General features: G+C 45.3%; 2 pseudogenes; both read left to right on the forward strand.

Moving 5' to 3' along the window:
• The first annotated feature begins 3,705 nt into the window (after positions 1-3,705).
• LOC103585068 lies at positions 3,706-5,196 on the forward strand (annotated as a pseudogene).
• Positions 5,197-5,671: 475 nt separating this feature from the next.
• The window catches only part of LOC103585060, a 4,726-nt pseudogene continuing 4,577 nt past the window's right edge, over positions 5,672-5,820 (forward strand).

Consider the following 5,820-nt stretch of genomic DNA (forward strand, 5'->3'; position numbering starts at 1 on the left):
TGTGCCTGGTTGTGGGAGAGAGGTCCAGTCTCCTTCTCCATACCTCAGGTCCTTGGGCGGGCCCTGAGGCACTGGTGCAGTATGCCTGGTTGTGGGAGAGAGGTCCAGTGCCCTTCTCCATGCCCTAGGACCGTGGGTGGGCCCCAAGGCGCTGGCTTGGTATGCCTGGTTGTGGGAGAGAGGTCCAGTCCCCTTCTCCATACCTCAGGTCCCCGGATGGGTCCTGAAGTGCTGGCTTGGTATGCTTGGTTGTGGGAAAGAGGTCCATTCCCCTTCTCCTTGCCTCAGGTCTCTGGGAAGGCCCCAAGGTGCTGGCTCCATGTGCCTGGTTGTGGGAGGGTGGTCCGGCCCCCTTCTCCGTGCCCTGGGTCCCTGGGCAGGGCCCAAGGTGCTGGCGCAGTGTGCCTGGTTATGGGAGAGAGGTCCAGTCCCCTTCTCCATACCTCAGGTCCCCGGATGGGTCCTGAAGTGCTGGCTTGGTATGCTTGGTTGTGGGAAAGAGGTCCATTCCCCTTCTCCTTGCCTCAGGTCTCTGGGAAGGCCCCAAGGTGCTGGCGTGCTGTGCCTGGTTGTGGGAGGGTGGTCCAGTCCCCTTCTCCTGCATGGGTTACTTTTAACAGCCTATTCTGAGTTATGGTGGCAAAGGTGTGATGGAAAGCCAGGATTTAAAAGGGAAGTAGAGCGTAAAGATTTGGAAAATTTGCAGCCTGGCCATTAGGTAGAGAAGTGGAGAGCAGGAGAAAAATGCAAGGGTGAAGCAAATAAACTGGTTGCTAAAGACATTAGTTTGGTGATGAGGCAGCCAGATGCTAAGAACCAGGACAATGGGGAAAAAGCCCTAAAGGCATTTGAGAAGCCTGGAAGGGTGCCCCACCCATCACAGGCCCTGAGGCCTAGAAGAACTATGTTGTCCTGGAGGACAGACCCGGGGTGCAGCTGCCCTCAGGAACCTGTTCCCTGCATCGCAGCTGCTCTGGCTGGAGCAGCCCTGCCTCAAGTGGCTCCAAGTGTGCTTTGGGCAGCAGCTCTGGAGAGTAGAAGCCTGAAACCTTGGTAGCATCCAGGGTATGTTAAGTCTGCAGGCCGACAGGACAGGAGAGCAGTGGAGGCCTGGCAGCCTCCACCCAGATTTCAGAGGATGTATGGAAAAGCCTGGGAGCCCAGGCAGAGACCTGCAGCAGGGGCAGAGCTGCCACAGAGGTCATCTACTAGAGCAATGCCGAGCAGAAAAGTGGGGTCAGAGCCCTCACTGAGAGCCCCCACCAGGGAAATGTCTAGTAGAGCCAAGGCAGCGGGGCTGCCACCAGGACCCCAGATCTGAAAGGCCACTGGCGACGTGCAACACTGGCCTGGAAAAGCCACAGGCAGCAGCATGGCTCAATGGGCTGCACGTCACAGAGCTGTGGGAGCAAGGGTGCCCAAGGCTTTGGGGGCCCGGATGCCCCATTGTGCCCAGGATGCAGGACTTGGAGTCAAAGAAGATTATTTGGGAGCTTTAAGACATAATGTCTGCCCTGCTGGCTTTTGGACTTGTTTGGGTCCTGTTTCTCCTTTCTTCTGGTCTATTCCTCCCTTTTGGAATGGGATGTGTACCCAATGTCTGTTCCACCATTGTATCTTGTAAGTAAATAAATTCGCTTTTGATTTTTACAGGTTCACAGCTGGAAGGACTTTTGCTTTTGCTCTCATATGAGACTTTGGAATTTTAAGTTGGTGCTGGAACAAGCTAAAACTTTGGGGACTGTTGGGATGGAAAAATTGTATTTTGTATGTGAGTGGGACATGAGTTTTGGGGGATCAGGGGCGGGATGATGGAGTTTAGATGTGTTGTCCCCTCCAAAACTCACGTGGAAATTTGATCCCCAGTGTGGCAGTGCTGGAAACTGATTAAGTCATGGGATTGGATCCCTCATGAATGGATTAATGCTCTTCCTGAGGGAGGGGGGGATTAATGAGTGAGTTCTCATTCGGGAGCTGGTTTGTGTTTTTTTTTTAAGGGGATGTTAATCCTTGACTTTGTGTCATCAGCACCACGCTCTCCCAAGTGAGCCACAGGCTGGCCCTGAAAGCTGGTTGTTCAATAGATCCTGGCACCTCCTCTCTCTCTCTCTTGCTTCCTCTTGCCATGTGATCTGCTTGTACCCACCAGCTGCCTGCCACTTTCTGCCATGAATAGAAGCAGCCCGAAGCCCGTGCAAGATGCAGCTGTCCCAGAATCGTAAGCCAAATAAACCTCTTTTCCTTATAAATTACCCAGGCTCACGTATTTCTGTTATAGCAACAGGAAACGGACTCATACAGGTGGGAATCAAGAATTTCTATTTTGAGCTGGCCAGTTAGCTCAGTTGGTTAAGGCACAGTGTTGATAACACCAAGGTCAAGAGTTCAGATCTACAGGCCAGCTGAAAAATAATTTAAAAATAGACTGACACAGACAGCGTTTCCATGCAGGTGGTCCGCCATAGGCACTGCTGCCTCAAGGGCAGCTCAGTGCCACAGCAGCAGCCATGGCCACCGCACAGGTGGCCCACCGACCACTCAGCTGCACTGACATGAGGACAGTCATCAGCGGAGCCCAGAGAAAGAGTAATGGATATTCAACACTGTACCCCACAGATATATATAATCAATAAAGTTTCAATTTTTAAAAAAAGAAAGAAAGAAAACCACATGCCCAAGCCACACAGACTTATGACAGTCACCAGAAAATTGAGCTTCAGACGTGTTTGTGTTCAAGCTAATTTTTCAACAGGCAAGAGTAGTTTCTTTTTTTAATTGATGAACTTAACTTTTTTTTTTTACAAGAGATTTTATCTGTCCCCGCCTCTGTGTAGAACTTCTATGAGCACCATACCCCAGACAGTTTTCTGTGTCTTCATCAGGTTCCCCCAGAGCCTTTTACAGAAACAAATTACTGGCAACACCGAGGGTTGCGATCCCGTTGCCGGTCCTGGTCCGGTACGGGGGCAACACTGAGGGTTGCGATCCGTTGTCGGACACGGAAAAAGACAAAAAAAAAAAAAAAAAGAAACAAATTACAGAACTATTTGCACGCTGAAAATTATATTTCTAAAAAGTTCCCAGGTAATGCTGGTGCTGTTGCAGTAAAATCCTCTACCACTGAGCTATACCTCCAGGCTTGTGCTGTTTTAACTCACTTTGGGAACCACTGTTTTAGAGCATCTTACCAGATACTTAAGTAGGCTTGCCTCTTTTAGTCCTCCTTCATTTCAGTCCAGCCTACGGAGAGCTGCCAGTACTAATCTTCCTAAAGTACAGTTTCATTATATCATTACATTAATCAAAAACTTTCAGTAATTCCTCATTGCCCCACATATAGAAAGTTCACACTCTTGCATGGCTTCAGATAGAATTCTATAAATCTAAGGGAAATAGCTCATTTGGCCCAGACAATAGTTCTTTTTGGATTACTAATTGATATTTTTTCTTTTTGTTTTTTGTCTCTCTTTTAATAACTGCTTTACTGAGATGTAGTTGCACATAATAAAATTCACTTTTTTTGGTCTGGCCTGTGGCTCACTTGGGAGAGTGCAGTGCTGATGACACCAGGGCCACGGGTTCGGATCCCATATAGGGATGGCCGGTTTGCTCACTGGCTGAGCGTGGTGCGGCCAGTCTCAAAAAAGGACAAATAAATAAATAAAATAAAGTGTTCATCTCCAGCTTTCTACCTGTGCTGCCACCATGGTGCCAGTGAAAAAGCTTGTGGCAAAAGGGCCAAAAAAAGAGGCAGTTTCTGAAGTTCACCCTTAACTGTACTCACCCTGTAGACGATGAAATCATGGATGTTGCCAATTTTGAGCAGTTTCTCCAAGAGAGAATCAAAGTGGATGGAAAAGCTGGGAATCTCAGTGGAGGGGTTATAACCATCAAAATGAGCAAGAACAAGATCACTGTAACTTCTGAAGTGCCCTTTTCCAAAAATATATAGATAAAATTTGAAATATCTCACAAAAAAAAATTTGAAAAAGAATAATCTATGTGATTGGGTGCCCATAGTTGCTAACAGCAAAAGAGAGTTGCAAATTACATTACTTCCAGATTAACCAGGATGAAGAAGCAGAGGAAAATGAGGATGAAAACTCATTTATCTGGAATATTTTGTATGAGTTCTTGAATAAAACTTGGAAACAAACAAAAAAAAAGTGTACAACTCCATGATTTTAGTATATTCATAGAGTTGTGTAACCATCACCACAATCAATTTTAGAATATTTTCATCAACCCCAAAAGAAACCCCATACCCATTAGTAGTCATGTCATGTTCTATTCTTTCCCCCCACCCCGTCCCCCAGTCCTAGGCAACCAGTAATCTATTTTTCTTTTTTCTTCCTTTTTTTTCATCAAAAACATACTCTTTTTTTTTTTTTGGCAGCAGGCCAGTAAGGAGATCTGAACCTTTGACTTTGATGTTATAACACTGTGCTGTAACTAACTGAAATAACTAGCCAGTCCCTAAAAACATTCTCTTTGACAGTAATCATTTTCTGCTTGTATGGATTTCCCTACTCTGGATATTTCATAAAAATGGAATCATACAATATGTAGCCCTTTGTGACTGGCTTCCTTCACTTAGCATAATGTTTTCAAGGTTTATCTATGTTGTAGCATGTTATCAGTACTTCATCTTTTTAAATTGCTGAATAATATTCCATTGTATGGATATACCACATATTTATCATTGATGAACATTTGGGCTGTTTCTCCTTTCTTTTGGTGGCTGGATGGTAAGGGGATCTGAACCTTTGACCTTGGTGTTACAACACTGTGTTCTAACCAATCGAGCTAACTGGCGAGCCCTTTTCCACTTTTTGGCTACTATAATAATGCTGTTATGAATATTTGAGTACATACTGATTGGTATCTTAATATAAAAAATCCATTCCTAAAACAAAAACCCCTAAACTCCCAAGACACAGAATTTTTGTGCCACTTATTTATTTATTTTTTGGTGGCTGGACAGCATGGGGATCCAAACCCTTTGACATTGGTGTTATAACCAAGGTTATAACCAACTGAGCCAACTGGCCAGCCTGTGCCACTTATTTAAAAATTAGCATATGCTATCTCGTATTTGCATTTTTCTTCTAATGAAATGTTGTATCTTCTCCAATAAACTGGTAGTTTCATGAGCAGAGTCCACATCTTATTCCTCTGTGTATCTCTAGCATTTGACATAGTGACTTATATACCCATAAATGTTGATAATTACAGTTGCCTTTCTTCAAATATAAAGCTTTGCCTGGGAAGAAAAGATAACATTCTGCCTTAAAAGCTTGGGATGAGGGCCGGCCTGTGGCTCGCTCGGGAGAGTGTGGTGCTGGTAACACCAAGGCCATGAGTTTGGATCCTATATAGGGATGGCCGGTTCGCTAACTGGCTGAGCGTGGTGCTGCCCCTTACCGGTCATCTTTAAAAAAAAAAAAAAGCTTGGGATGAACCCTCACATAAACTCGTATGGACAAATGTTTTTTGACAAGGGTGCCAACACCATTTAATGGGGAAAGGATGGTCTTTTCAACAAATGATGCTGGGAAAGTAGATATGCACATGCAAAAGAGTGAAGTTGAACTGTTATCTTACATTGTACAAAAAATTAGGTGTCTTGGGCAGTGCTGGTCCACGCCCTGTTTCTGCATGCCTCGTAGTCATGCCTTGAAAAATTGAGGAAATCAAGAACTTTCTGTTCACAGCTAGGTGAAAGGATGCCAAATCTGTCAAGATCAAGAAAATTAAAGGTAGGGAAAAAATGGCGACGGGTCTGGAGCGCCCGCGTCAGGAAACAGCGCGATCCTGAGA

The sequence above is a fragment of the Galeopterus variegatus genome, unplaced genomic scaffold (genome assembly GCF_000696425.1).
Source record: "Galeopterus variegatus unplaced genomic scaffold, G_variegatus-3.0.2 Scaffold214, whole genome shotgun sequence".
NCBI classification, from domain to species: domain Eukaryota; kingdom Metazoa; phylum Chordata; class Mammalia; order Dermoptera; family Cynocephalidae; genus Galeopterus; species Galeopterus variegatus.